This window comes from Coregonus lavaretus (assembly GCF_964263955.1).
Source record: "Coregonus lavaretus genome assembly, chromosome: 4".
NCBI lineage: Eukaryota > Metazoa > Chordata > Actinopteri > Salmoniformes > Salmonidae > Coregonus > Coregonus lavaretus.
This window is the reverse complement of record NC_139991.1, coordinates 25,025,003-25,041,050: the sequence shown is the minus strand read 5'-3', so window position 1 is coordinate 25,041,050 and position 16,048 is coordinate 25,025,003. Positions and strand designations below refer to the sequence as shown.

The 16,048-nt window shown below is 43.0% G+C and overlaps 1 pseudogene across 1 annotated transcript in view; it reads left to right on the top strand.

Moving 5' to 3' along the window:
* LOC311128599 (2-hydroxyacyl-CoA lyase 1-like) overlaps positions 1-16,048 on the top strand; it is a 239,437-nt pseudogene that overhangs the window by 68,382 nt on the left and 155,007 nt on the right. The gene's annotated exons all lie outside the window — the stretch shown is intronic.

Here is a 16,048-nt window from a genome sequence, read left to right as displayed (position 1 = left end):
ATTCCGTTAATTCCCAAGTTCCCTTTTCTCCGTTTAGATTTCCCCGTTGACCGTTTGTCCCTGTTTTGGCAGGTTTTCGCTCTCAAAAGTACACCTTTTTAATAGCAAAACAGCACAATTGGATGTTCTATGTCCACAACAATGTTTAAACCCTATCAGGTGACCATTTGTGAGGTCTGGGAAAAATGTAAGACATTTAGATGTTGGGGTGTAGTTACCCTTAAATGCAAGCATGCACCAGGAAGAGACCTTTGTTTGGTTAAGCGGTGTTGCTGTAGAACAAATGGCAACTGGAGTGATGCAAATGATCACGGTATAATTCTGCCAGGCAGGCATAGGCTACTTTGTAGTTAACATTTACTTGCGAAGGTTTTGGGGAAAGCCATTCCTCCCCTACCAGAAGAAGGTTATCATTAGCATCATCGCTAACGGCTACACAAAGTGTAGACATACGCGCGCACCGCACACATGCACACAGACAGGGGCATTCCTGTGCCGTTTCAGAAAGTTCATGGAAATACGAATCACTGATGCATTTTGTTCATGTCTTATGATTGACTTGGGCAAATAAATGCGTTTTCTAACAAGTTGAATAGATTTAGTTGATTTCTTACTAAGTTCAATAAATGTTTGAATATTGTTGAATTTCGGTTTAATGTCTGGATTCCGTGATTCGGTCCGCAACGCCTATTTTATAGGGCCCTAGTCAATGAACTTGTCATAAATCAACATAGGATATGCCCTCTTCCCCCCCCCCCCAACAAGACTCAAATATATATATATATATATTGGAAATGTAAGCAGGGGTTGAGCTTCTTCAGTTTGTGTCACAAAGTGGATACGTTTCTGTGTCCCTTTCAGAGTGAGTGACACATTGACTTTATATAGTGTACCAAGAGTTGTTCCCTCGCTTACGGCCATACCAGCCTGAATACGCCCGATCTCGTCCGATCTCAGAAGCTAAGCAGGGTCGGGCCTGGTTAATACTTGGATGGGAGACTGCCTGGGAATACCAGGTGCTGTAAGCTTTTTGTCCCAGTAGAGCGTGCTCTTGTGTCATGGAGCAACTGCTTTTTATTTATCACCCTAATAATATCATGGATTGTTATTGGACTAAATGCAGTTTGTGTGCTGCCCTGCCCTGATCAAATCAAATCAAATAATGGACAGTGCGTTTCCCTCAAAATATAGGCAGTACATGCAGCCTTTGTTTTTAGTCTAGGAGACAGTCAATGTCTGTAGTCCATTAGGGCACTATACAATCCCTTCAATGTTTTGCCTGATTCCGTTAATTCCCAAGTTCCCTTTTCTCCGTTTAGATTTCCCCGTTGACCGTTTGTCCCTGTTTTGGCAGGTTTTCGCTCTCAAAAGTACACCTTTTTAATAGCAAAACAGCACAATTGGATGTTCTATGTCCACAACAATGTTTAAACCCTATCAGGTGACCATTTGTGAGGTCTGGGAAAAATGTAAGACATTTAGATGTTGGGGTGTAGTTACCCTTAAATGCAAGCATGCACCAGGAAGAGACCTTTGTTTGGTTAAGCGGTGTTGCTGTGAACAAATGGCAACTGGAGTGATGCAAATGATCACGGTATAATTCTGCCAGGCAGGCATAGGCTACTTTGTAGTTAACATTTACTTGCGAAGGTTTTGGGGAAAGCCATTCCTCCCCTTCCAGAAGAAGGTTATCATTAGCATCATCGTTAACGGCTACACAAAGTGTACACATACGCGCGCACCGCACACATGCACACAGACAGGGGCATTCCTGTGCCGTTTCAGAAAGTTCATGGAAATACGAATCACTGATGCATTTTGTTCATGTCTTATGATTGACTTGGGCAAATGAATGCGTTTTCTAACAAGTTGAATAGATTTAGTTGATTTCTTACTAAGTTCAATAAATGTTTGAATATTGTTGAATTTCGGTTTAATGTCTGGATTCCGTGATTCGGTCCGCAACGCCTATTTTATAGGGCCCTAGTCAATGAACTTGTCATAAATCAACATAGGATATGCCCTCTTCCCCCCCCCCAACAAGACTCAAATATATATATATATTGGAAATGTAAGCAGGGGTTGAGCTTCTTCAGTTTGTGTCACAAAGTGGATACGTTTCTGTGTCCCTTTCAGAGTGAGTGACACATTGACTTTATATAGTGTACCAAGAGTTGTTCCCTCGCTTACGGCCATACCAGCCTGAATACGCCCGATCTCGTCAGATCTCGGAAGCTAAGCAGGTTTAGGGCTGGTTAGTACTTGGATGGGGGACCACCTTGGAATACCAGTTGCTGTAAAAGCATGTAAGAAGCTATGACGTGGACTGATAATCTGCGTTATAGGCTGAGATGTGAAGATGTGAAATATGAAGATATGATATGGAAAAAATAAGCTGTGAAGCTATGAGATGTGAAATATGAAGCTATGATATGTAAAATAAGCTGTGAAGCTATGAGATGTGAAATATGAAGCTATGATATGTAAAAAGAAGCTGTGAAGCTATGAGATGTGAAGAAGTGATGTGAAATATGAAGCTATGATATGTAAAAAAAAGAAGCTGTGAAGCTATGATATGATGTGAAGATGTGAAATATGAAGCTATGATATGTAAAAAGAAGCTGTGAAGCTATGAGATGTGAAGAAATGATGTGAAATATGAAGCTATGATATGTAAAAAGAAGCTGTGAAGCTATGAGATGTGAGGAAATGATGTGAAATATGAAGCTATGATATGTAAAAAAGAAGCTGTGAAGCTATGATATGATGTGAAGATGTGAAATATGAAGCTATGATATAAAGATGGGTTAATTTAAAAATAAAAAATAAAAAAAAAAAAAAAAATACGCCCGATCTCGTCCGATCTCGGAAGCTAAGCAGGGTCGGGCCTGGTTAATACTTGGATGGGAGACTGCCTGGGAATACCAGGTGCTGTAAGCTTTTTGTCCCAGTAGAGCGTGCTCTTGTGTTTTGGAGCAACTGCTTTTTATTTATCACCCTAATAATATCATGGATTGTTATTGGACTAAATGCAGTTTGTGTGCTGCCCTGCCCTGATCAAATCAAATCAAATAATGGACAGTGCGTTTCCCTCAAAATATAGGCAGTACATGCAGCCTTTGTTTTTAGTCTAGGAGACAGTCAATGTCTGTAGTCCATTAGGACACTATACAATCCCTTCAATGTTTTGCCTGATTCCGTTAATTCCCAAGTTCCCTTTTCTCCGTTTAGATTTCCCCGTTGACCGTTTGTCCCTGTTTTGGCAGGTTTTCGCTCTCAAAAGTACACCTTTTTAATAGCAAAACAGCACAATTGGATGTTCTATGTCCACAACAATGTTTAAACCCTATCAGGTGACCATTTGTGAGGTCTGGGAAAAATGTAAGACATTTAGATGTTGGGGTGTAGTTACCCTTAAATGCAAGCATGCACCAGGAAGAGACCTTTGTTTGGTTAAGCGGTGTTGCTGTAGAACAAATGGCAACTGGAGTGATGCAAATGATCACGGTATAATTCTGCCAGGCAGGCATAGGCTACTTTGTAGTTAACATTTACTTGCGAAGGTTTTGGGGAAAGCCATTCCTCCCCTACCAGAAGAAGGTTATCATTAGCATCATCGTTAACGGCTACACAAAGTGTAGACATACGCGCGCACCGCACACATGCACACAGACAGGGGCATTCCTGTGCCGTTTCAGAAAGTTCATGGAAATACGAATCACTGATGCATTTTGTTCATGTCTTATGATTGACTTGGGCAAATGAATGCATTTTCTAACAAGTTTAATAGATTTAGTTGATTTCTTACTAAGTTCAATAAATGTTTGAATATTGTTAAATTTCGGTTTAATGTCTGGATTCCTTGATTCGGTCCGCAACGCCTATTTTATAGGGCCCTAGTCAATGAACTTGTCATAAATCAACATAGGATATGCCCCCCCCCCCCCCCCCCCCAACAAGACTCAAATATTGTGATTGTGGAGGCCAGGTCATCTAATGTATTACTCCATCACTCTCCTTCTTGGTAAAATAGCCCTTACACAGCCTGGAGGTGTGTTGGGTCATTGTCCTGTTGAAAGACAAATAATAATCCCACTAAGCCCAAACCTGATGGGATGGTTTATCGCTGTAGAATGCTGTGGTAGCCATGCTGGTTAAGTGTGCCTTGAATTCTAAATAAATCACAGACAGTGTCACCAGCAAATCACCCCCACACCATAACACCTCCTCCTCCATGCTTTACGGTGGGAAACACACAGCGGAGATCATCCATTCACCTACTCTGCGTCTCACAAATACACGGTGGTTGGAACCAAAAATCTCCAATGTCCATTGGTCGTGTTACTTTGCCCAAGCAGGTCTCTTCTTCTTATTGGTGTCCTTTAGTAGTGGTTTCTTTGCAGCAATTTGACCATGAAGACCTAATTCACACAGCCCCTCTGAAAAGTTGATGTTGAGACGTCTGTGACTTGAACTGTGAAGCATTTATTTGGGATGCAATTTCTGAGGCTGGTAACTCTAATGAACTTTTCCTCTGCAGCAGAGGTAACTCTGGGTCTTCCTTTCCTATGGCGGTCCTCATGACAGCCAGTTTCATCATAGCGCATGAAGGTTTTTGTGACTGCACTTGAAGAAACGTTAAAAGTTCTTCGGGCGGCAGGTAGCTTAGTGGTTAAGAGTGTTGTGCCAGTAACCGAAAGGTTGCTGGTTCTAATCCCCGAGCCGATTAGGTGAAAAATCTGTCGATGTGCCCTTGAGCAAGGTACTTAACCCTAATTGCTCCTGTAAATCGCTCTGGATAAGAGCGTCTGCTAAAATGTAAAAATGTTCTTGACATATTCCGTATTGACTGACCTTAAAGTAATGATGGACTGTCTTTGCTTATTTGAGCTGTTCTTGCCATAATATGGACTTGGTATTTTACCAAATAGGGCTATCAACTGATTGGCTCAAACACATTAAGAAGGAAAGAAATCCCACAAATTAGCTTTTAAGAAGGCGCAACTGTTAATTGAAATGCATTCCAGGTGACTACCTCATGAAGCTGGTTGAGAGAATGCCAAGAGTGTGCAAAGTTGTCATCAAGGCAAAGGGTGGCTATTTGAAGAATCTCAAATCTATAATATATTTTGATTTGTTTAACACTTTTTTGGTTACCACATGATTCCATATGTGTTATTTCATAGTTTGGCATCTTCACTATTATTTTACAATGTAAAAAATAGTAAAAATAAAGAAAAACCCTGGAATGAGCAGGTGTGTCCAAACATTTGACTGGTACTGTATATGGAAATACCAAAAAGATTAAAGAACATATAACGGATAAATGCAGTGAAATGTGTTGTTATCTGCCTTGGTCATGGACACATTGACACATTTTTCAGCTTCGGTATTCAAACCAGCGACCTTTCAGTTACTGGCCCAGCGCTCCAACCTCTAGGCTACCTGCCATGAGCCAAGCATGTTTACATGTAGAATGGAATAGGTTATATGACCACTATGATTAATGTCATTGTCAGTTCTACCACCTCAACATTGTCCATTTTAAACAGGGTTAAATATCTAGTTAGGGGGGGCACTGTGTAACTGTCAGAAGATATGTGCTTCAGTCAGAAAATTTTTCTCTCATCTCTTCGGTCTCAGCTAGCTAGCCAGCCAGTAGCTACCGAAACAGCTAGCCAGCCAAGCTAGCTGCAGAAATGAAAACCATCAAATACACTTTTCCTAATATTATGACTTACATCAACATCCTTAGCTTGCCCATTCACTAAATATACTGTTAAATAACTCTGACTGACACCCAATAGCTTAAGGATGCTGAGCTATTTAACGTTATAATGAGAAAGATGTTGTTATTATGAAATAATCTGGTTGCAAGTTATTATGAGAAATAGCTTTATTATGCCGAAACATTAGCATAGGCTACTCGGCAAGCTTGGCTTCCTCTCATGCACAGGTTGACATTATGGCCGGTTTGCTTGAGTTGATCAACTTTTATTTTTGAGGCATTGGGAAATATTAGTGTCATTGAGCAATATAGATGGTGTTGTCAATACTTTACATACATTGCAGAGAATTCTGAGTTCTCTAAGGCTCTACAGACGGAAAAAACAATTGGACCTCCTTGACATAGCATTACTCCTTCTTGATCTAGGCTGACATGGGAAGCTTTATGGATACAAATTAATCTTAAACGCATCCAAGTGGGATATGTGGTGACTCATAACACAGTCAGGTGTTTACTTCATATTCAAGTCCCCAATGGAGTGTGCATTTGTGTGGAAGTCTCTGGGAATGACATTAGCCAGCTAGCTACCTTACCTTCACAAACAAGAAAGACGACATAGAGGAACAGCTTAGCTAGCTAAGTGTCCTTTTTGTCTTGTAATTTCACATTTGGAAGGTGCACTGAAACAAAATTATTATTTCATTTCTAGCACAGCCAACAACTAGCAAGCAAAATATATGAATAATGCGCTGAAATTAGCGACTGAGGGGTCACTATGGTAGTTAGCAATGGCTATTCTCAGGAACAAGCAAGCCCCTATCTGAGAAGCATGTTCGACTGATCGAGTATTCTATTCAATGCATTGTCAATGAACACATGATTTCATAAAAAGTGCATTAGAGTGGCTTGGAAATACAATGACATTGCAAAATGAGGCAAATAATTAGTAGGAAAACATATTTTCATCATTTTGATGTCATCAGATTGACTTTAGGTGCAGTATAACGTTAGCTAGCTAGATAGCTAAGATTTAGGGGAGACCACCGATTTTAGCTAGCTAGCTAACATTAGCATTGATAGCTATTTTTGATTAACTTTGTTAGCTAATGACAACGTTGCCATCCATTTGACGACATGATAATGATGGCAAAGTTGTTTCCTACTAAACATTTGCCTACTTTAGCAATGCCATCATATTTCCAGGCCACTATAGTGTTATTTAGACTAAACAGCCATTAGCTTCCATTTATCACACCACTAAGGCGCCAGTGGGCGGCTTGAGAACGTTCATAACAATGGCATGATGTAACCCAGTGACGGAGGTGCAACCTATGAATAGCAACATTTGTTTTTGCGTTATTCTATTTTACCCAGCTCTCACACTGTGTGTGTATGTGTGTGTGTGTCTATCTGTCCGTCTTGGAGTTCCAGATGTGGCGGCCACTGGAGGGCAACTTTAATACTGGAGCACATGTAGGAGCTCATCGTCATGAAATTAATCTATAACAGCTGATACAAGTATCCTATATTAGATGCCACTACAGTGCTAGCTAACTAGTAAATGTACACCGCAGGCGCATTGGCAACATTTCGTAAGTCCAGCTTGGTGAAGACCCGGGCTCCCTGCAATGACTCGAATGCCGTCAGGGGGAGTGGGTAGCGGTTCTTAACCGTGATGTCATTGAGCGCCTGGTAATCAATGCACGGCCGCTGCCCACCGTCCTTTTTGCCCACGAAGAAGAAGCCCGCGCCCGCGGTGAGGTAGAGGGGGCAGATGAGACCCTTGACGAGTGCCTCGTCGATATACTCCCTCATTGCCAGTGTCTCCGGCAGGGACAAGGAAAACAATTGCACTCGTGTGGGCATGGCGCCCCATGTAAATCCATTACATTAGGATTTCATGTAATGGACATACACAAAATAGTCAAAATTGGTGAAGGGAAATGAAAAAAATTACTTGTTTCAAAAAATTCAACAAAATAAATAACGGAAAAGTTGTGCGTGCATATGTATTCACCCCCTTTGCTATGAAGCCCCTAAATAAGATCTGATGCAACCAATTACCTTCAGAAGTCACATAATTTGTTAAATAAAGTCCACCTGTGTGCAATCTAAGTGTCACATGATCTCAGTATATACAGTTGAAGTCGGAAGATTACATACACTTAGGTTGGAGTCATTAAAACTTGTTTTTCAACCACTCCACAAATTTCTTGTTAACAAACTATAGTTTTGGCAAGTCGGTTAGGACATCTTCTATGTGCATGACACAAGTACATTTTCCAACAATTGTTTACAGACAGATTATTTCACTTATAATTCACTGTATCACAATTCCAGTGGGTCAGAAGTTTCCATACACTAAGTTGACTGTGCCTTTAAACAGCTTGGAAAATTCTGTAGCTCAGCTGGTAGAGCACGGCGCTTGTAACGCCAAGGTAGTGGGTTCGATCCCCGGGACCACCCATACACAAAAATGTATGCACGCATGACTGTAAGTCGCTTTGGATAAAAGGGTCTGCTAAATGGCATATTATTATTATTATGTTATCATGGCTTTAGAAGCTTCTGATAGGCTAATTGACATCATTTGAGTCAATTGGAGGTGTAACTGTAATGTATTTCAAGGCATACCTTCAAACTCAGTGCCTCTTTGTTTGACATCATGGGAAAATCAAGCCATGACCTCAGAAACAAAATGGTAGACCTCCACAAGTCTGGTTCATCCTTGGGAGCAATTTCCAAATGCCTGAAGGTACCACGTTCATCTGTACAAACAATTGTACACAAGTATAAACACCATGGGACCACACAGCTGTCATACAGCTCAGGAAGGAGATGCGTTCTGTCTCCCAGAGATGAACGTACTTTGGTTCAAAAAGTGCAAATCAATCCCAGAACAACAGCAAAGGACCCTGTGAAGATGCTGGAGGAAACATGTACAAAAGTATCTATATCAACAGTAAAACTAGTCCTATATCGACATAACCTGAAAGGCCGCTCAGCAAGGAAGAAGCCACTGCTCCAAAACAACCATAGAAAAGCCAGACTATGGTTTGCAACTGCACATGGGGACAAAGATCATACTTTTTGGAGAAATGTCCTCTGGTTTGATGAAACAAAAATAGAACTGTTTGACCATAATGACCATCGTTATGTTTGGAGGAAAAAGGGGGTAAATTGCAAGCCGAAGAACACCATCCCAACCATGAAGCACGGGGGTGGCAGCATCATGCTGTGTGGGTGCTTTGCTGCAGGAGGGACTGGTGCACTTCACAAAATAGATGGCATCATGAGGAAGGAAAATTATGTGGATATATTGAAGCAACATCTCAAGACATCAGTCAGGAAGTTAAAGCTTGGTCGCAAATGGGTCTTCCAAATGGACAATGACCCCAACCATACTTCCAAAGTTGTGGCAAAATGGCTTAAGGAGAACAAAGTCAAGGTATTGGAGTGGCCATCACAAAGCCCTGACCTCAATCCTATAGAAAATGTGTGGGCAGAACTGAAAAAGCGTGTGCGACCAAGGAGGCCTACAAACCTGACTCAGTTACACCAGCTCTGTCAGGAGGAATGGGCCAAAATTCACCCAACTTATTGTGGGAAGCTTGTGGAAGGCTACCAGAAACGTTTGAGCCAAGTTAAACAACTGAAAGGCAATGCTACCAAATACTAAATGAGTGTATGTAAACTTCTGACCCACTGGGAATGTGATGAAATAAATAAAATCTGAACTAAATCATTCTTTCTACTATTATTCTGACATTTCACATTCTTAAAATAAAGTGGTGATCCTAACTGACCTAAGACAGGGATTTTTTACTAGGATTAAATGTCAGGAATTGTGAAAAACTGAGTTTAAATGTATTTGGCTAAGGTGTATGTAAACTTCCGACTTCAACTGTATACACCTGTACCTATGATGAAAATTACAGGCCTCTCTCATCTTTTTAAGTGGGAGAACTTGCACAATTGGTGGCTGACTAAATACTGTTTTTCCCCACTGTAGATGCCCAGGCAGGAGAGGTGAAACGGCGCCAACCGTGCCAACGACGGAGACCCGAGAGGCAACCCCAATAAAAAAATTTGGGGGGGGCACACAGGGTGGATGACGAGGCTACAGGAGGCTAAAAGGGAGAAGAAAAGTGTAGAGGCACGGCGAGAGGAGCTGGTTAGGCAGCAGAAGGAGCGGGGGTTAATAAAGGAACCCAGTCCCGCTCCTCGCACCAAGAAAGTGGTCCATGTCGCTAGTCCGGTCCGGCCCGTTCCTGCTCCCCTCACCAAGCAAGTGGTGCGCGTCGCCAGCCCGGTCCGGCCTGTTCCTGTCCCTCGCACCAAGCCAGTGGTGCGCGTCGCCAGCCCGGTCCGGCCTGTTCCTGCCCCTCGCACCAAGCTAGTGGTGCGCGTCGCCAGCCAGGCCCGTCTGTTCCTGACCCTCGCACCAAGCCAGTGGTGCGCGTCGCCAGCCCGGTCCGGCCTGTTCCTGCCCCTCGCACCAAGATAGTGGTGCGCGTCATCAGCCCGGCCCGGCCTGTTCTTGCCCCTCGCACCGAGCTAGTGGTGCGCGTCACCGTCCCGGCCTGTTCCTGCCCCTCGCACCAAGCCAGTGGTGCGCGTCGCCAGCCCGGTCCGGCCTGTTCCTGTCCCTCGCACCAAGCCAGTGGTGCGCGTCACCAGCCCGGTCCGGCCTGTTCCTGTTCTTCGCACCAAGCCAGTGGTGCGCGTCGCCAGCCCGGTCCGGCCTGTTCCTGTTCTTCGCACCAAGCCAGTGGTGCGCGTCGCCAGCCCGGCCCGGCCTGTTCCTGTTCTTCGCACCAAGCCAGTGGTGCGCGTCGCCAGCCCGGCCCGGCCTGTTCCTGCCCCTCGCACCAAGCCAGTGGTGCGCGTCGCCAGCCCGGCCCGGCCTGTTCCTGCTCCTCGCACCAAGCCAGGGGCGCAACAGGGAGGCGGAGAATCGGTGGTTGTCACGCCCGGAGCCGGATCCGCCTCCGAGGCGGAATGCCCACCCGGCCCCTACCCTCTTATGTTTATGCTGTGCGGTCGGAGTCCGCACCTTTGGGGGGGGGGGGGGGGGGGGGGTACTGTCACGCCCTGACTCAGGGGACGCTTATATGTTGATTCAGGCTGTGTGTATTCTTTGTTGTGTTAGTTCTTGTTGTAGAATCTAGTATGTCTATTTCTATGTTGGCCGGTGTGGTTCCCAATCAGAGGCAGCTGTCGCTCGTTGTCTCTGATTGGGGACCATACTTAGGCAGCCTATTGGCACTAGTGGGTTGTGGGATCTTGTTTTGTGTGAGGTATGTTGTTTGTGTACCTTGGACTTCACGTTTCGTTTCTTGTTTTGTCGTTGTGTTTATAAGTCAAATAAACATGTTTGCATATCACACTGCACCTTGGTCTGACCCATTCATCAACGTACGTGACACAGTTGTAAATGAGAACTTGTTCTCAACTGGTTTACCTGGTTAAATAAAGGTGAATGAAAAATAAAAAATAAATACACCAGATTCTCAATTAGATTGAGGTCTGGGATTTGACTAGGCCATTCCAAGACATTTTAATGTTTCCCCTTAAACCACTCGAGTGTTACTTTAGCAGTATGCTTAGGGTCATTGTCCTGCTGGAATGTGAACCTCCATCCCAGTCTCAAATCTCTGGAAGGCTTAAACAGGTTTCCCTCAAGAATTTCCCTGTCTTTAGCGCCATCCATCATTCCTTCAATTCTGACCAGATTCCCAGTCCCTGCCGATGAAAACCATCCCCACAGCATGAATCTGCCACCACCATGCTTCACTGTGGGGATGGTGTTCTCGGGGTGATGAGAAGTGTTGGGTTTGCGCCAGACATAGTGTTTTCCTTGATGGACAAAACCTCGATTTTAGTCTCATCTGATCAGAGTACCTTCTTCCATATGTTTGGGGAGTCTCCCACATGCCTTTTGGCAACCACAAAATGTGTTTGCTTATTTCTTTCTTGAAGCAACTGCTTTTTTCTGGCCACTCTTCCGTAAAGCCCAGCTCTTTGGAGTGTACGGCTTATAGTGGTCCTATGGACATGTACTCCAATCTCCGCTGTGGAGCTTTGCAGCTCCTTCAGGGTTATCGTTGGTCTCTTTGTTGCCTCTATGATTAATGCCCTCCTTGCTTGGTCCGTGAGTTTTGGTGGGCGGCCCTCTCTTGGCAGGTTTGTTGTGGTGCCATATTCTTTCCATTTTTTTATAATGGATTTAATGGTGCTCCGTGGGATGTTCAAAGTTTCTGATATTTTTTTATAACCCAACCCTGATCTGTACATCTCCACAACTTTGTCCCTGACCTGTTTGGAGAGCCACTTGGTTTTAATGGTGCGGCTTGCTTGGTGGTGCCCCTTGCTTGGTGGAGTTGCAGACACTGGGGCCTTTCAGAACAGGTGTATATACATACTGAGATCATGTGACACTTAGATTGCACACAGGTGGACTTTATTTAACTTATTATGTGACTTCTGAAGGTAATTGGTTTCACCTGATGTTATTTAGGGGCTTCATAGCAAAGGGGGTGAATATATATGCACGCACCACTTTTCCGTTATTAATTTTTTAGAATTCTTTGAATCAACATCTTTTTTTTCATTTCACTTCACCAATTTTGACTATTTTGTGTATGTCCATTACATGAAATCCAAATAAAAATTCATTTAAATTACAGGTTGTAAAATAGGAAAAACGCCAAGGGGGATGAATACTTTTGCAAGGCACTGAAAGTAAATCTCTGTATTTCATACTACTGTAATCTACTGTAATATAATCTAGTTATGGTATCAAAGCAAGTACATTTATTGTATTATACTGTACAAAAGTAAATGCCACCATAATCTGAATGAATGAAATTCATTGAGGGGAGGGGGTTTGTATTTCACAGTATTTTACTGTAATTACAAGAGATTGGTGCAAGCAGGGTGGCTGTTAGATAATGTGTTTACACATTACAGCATATCAATGAATATTTGGTGTTATATATCACTTGCACTTGTAGAGTAGGGGTTCCCAACCTTTCTTCCCCAGGGCCCCCTTTTTCACATTTGAAAAATGCCACGAAACACAACAATTCTTTCCCTGCCCACAATATTTTCCCACAATGCGCCATAACTTACAGTATGCTGCAATAAAAAATGTCAGAGTATTTTACTGTTAATATCCAAATTACCGTATAAATTACAGTTTTCCATTACAGTGTGGGCACCAGAGGATTCCAATGCTGCAGATACAACTTGCCTCACGAATGGAACCCTAGGGCTCTGGTCAAAAGTAGTGCACTATCTAGGTAATAGGGTGTCATTTGGGATTCAGGTACAGTCACTTTCAATAGCCATGTAAAAATTCAGCACAGCAGTCTCACATCATCATACCCCTCAGACTCTAAGCAGCAGCACTTCTAACACGTTATAAATATAGCCCGTCTTGAGGTTTCCCCTGACAGTGCCATCTAGCATCTGGGATGTTCACAGACATGTTTCTGGTTTCATTATCACTAACCTTAACCCCTAACTCCTAGCCTAGCTAAAATTAGCCACCTAGCTAACGTTAGCCACAACATATTGTAATTCATAACATATTGTACGAATTGTAATTCATAACATATTGTACGAATTGTAATTCATAACATATTGTACGAATATTGTAATTCATAACATATAATTCGAAATGGATGATGGACATCCATAAATGAATACTGTACATACCATAAGAAACTTATCATATCATACTAATTGGAGTGTCCTGGATTTACGTTTACAATGTTACGTCTACCCTACCCAGAGACATTTTGATTTCTATATAGGCTATTGTTAAAAAAGAGGAGTCTAAGTTTGTAACATTGCTAAAGTTGTTTATCAACTAAAAAATGTGAGCGCAACTGAGCTAGTTAAAATCAAATCAAATTTGGCACATTTTTATTTTACCAGGCAAGTCAGTTATGAACAAATTCTTATTTACAATGACAGCCTACACCGGCCAAACCCGGACGACGCTTGGCCAATTGTGCACTGCCCTATGGGACTCCCAATCACGGCCGGTTGTGATACAGCCTGGAATCGAACCAGGGGGTCTGTAATGACGCCTCAAGCACTGAGATGCAGTGCCTTAGACCGCTGCGTCACTCGGTAGCCCATGCTTCGAATACAACAGGTGTAGCCCTTACAGTGAAATGCTTACTTACAAGCCCTTAACCAACAATGCAAAAAAAAAATGTTTTGTTACAACTGAAGTATCTGATCATCAATAGATTAGAGAAAAAGCTATTAGTTTTTTAACACAGCAGCCGCATTTCATCAGTTAGGTCCTTGTTTAATAGCCTATGACATGTTGTTGTAATGTTGAAACTTCTTACGACAATAGAGTGTCATTGCGGCTCGCAATTCGCCGTTCCTGCATGTGGGCATTCCCGCGGGAAAACAGTGCTCGACAGGCGAAGGCGAAGGACACTGTCTACCATTGACATATCAAGCTCTTCTTCTGTGGGGTTTATCGGCGGTTGGCATCCAATGTTATGGTGCATTACCGCCACCTACTGTACTGGACTGCCCCTGCCTCCTGCCTGTGTAGCGGAGTCCTAGTTTAAAAATGGCCAATAGAAGTATAAAGAGGGGTTCCTGCAGATTGAGGAATGCCCATATGCAATAACGCCCCAAATTGCAGGCCACAAATTCACCCTTCTCTCTTACAATAGCCTACTTCAAAACCAAATGGTACATAGTCACAAAAATAGATAGGGTGTTTGTTAAATTATCTTATATTTTAATATTTTATGAATGGAGTGAATTTGGAGCGGCAGTTGTTTTTCCTGTGAGTGCTGAGCGTTTTTTAGCGGAATGGGGGAAAGGACATTGAGCGCTGGTGCTGTCCGTGAGCAATGAGTGGGATTTCCAACTGTTCAACTCTGATCACATACTCTGGAAGCAATCTCAGACCTGTTGCTTAGATAAACTGTCACGGAATCTGCCGAGGCTGCTCCTCCTCCTTGCTCGGGCAGGTTTCGGCGGTCGTCGTCCCCCGGAGTACTAGCTGCCATCGTTGTATGTTTCATGTTCGTTTGGTTTTGTCTTGATGTTGTACACCTGTTTCTAGTTAGTGCTCATTAGTGTCCTATTTAGTTCTCGTTGTGTGTGTCAGATGTTGTGTGTGATTACGCTTCTGTTTGGTGTTCTGTGCTACGTGTTTCCCTCCGTTGTTTTGGAGAGGTTTTCGCACATGTTAGTGCGCCTTTTGTTTGATGCCTGTGTGCGCCTTTATTTCGCCTCCGGGCCTGTTGTGCTCGTGTACTACGTGAATATTTCACTAAAGTCTTTTGGACTTTGTTTCTGCGTCCTGCGCTTGATTCCTGCACCACACCCACCTTCAGCACTCGTGACATAAACCAAATACTAGTGTACATGCCTCTCTGCTCTAATGCTCTTATTGTTGTTGAATGAAACAGTGTTATCAAAGTGAAAGTATATATCAATGTCCCCGTTTTTTTCTCAGCCAACCATTAACATAATTCACAATAAACAATAAATTGTGTGATTCCTAGGGCCGCTTCAGGATGATATGTCTGGGTGGGCAGCCAGACATTTTCTGTCTGTTTCAAAGCTTTCTTACTGCTATTTTAACCGTTTAACATGATTCTGGCATAATCAATTGGGTGGGCAACATAGGATTTTGGGTTGGCAATGCCCAAGCCACAGTTATGTTTTCTCATTCCCCGGATGCACTCCACCACACTCATTAATATAATATTCTGCCCTGTTTATCAAAAGTGTTGGAAAAACTTGTCAATAATCAACTGACTGGCTTTCTTGATGTCTAAAATATTCTCTCTGGTATGCAATCTGGTTTCCACTCAGGTTATGGATGTGTCACTGCAACCTTAAAGGTCCTTAATGATGTCACCAGTGCCCTCTAAGCAATGTTGTGCTGCTATTGATACGGTAGACAATTCCATTCTTGTGGGCCAACTAAGGAGTATTGGTGTCTCTTAGGGGTCTTTGGCCTGGTTTGCTAACTACGTCTCTCAAAGAGTGGAGTGTATAAAGTCAGAACATCTGCTGTCTCAGCCACTGCCTGTCACCAAGAGAGTACCCCAAGGCTCGATCCTAGGCCCCACGCTCTTCTCAATTTACATCAACAACATAGCTCAGGTAGTAGGATGCTCTCTCATCCATTTACATGAAGATGATACAGTCTTATACTCAGCTGGCCCCTCCCCGGATTTTGTGTTAAATGCTCTACTACAAAGCTTTCTAAGTGTCCAACAAGCTTTCTCTGCCCTTAACCTTGTTCTGAATACCTCCAAAACAAAG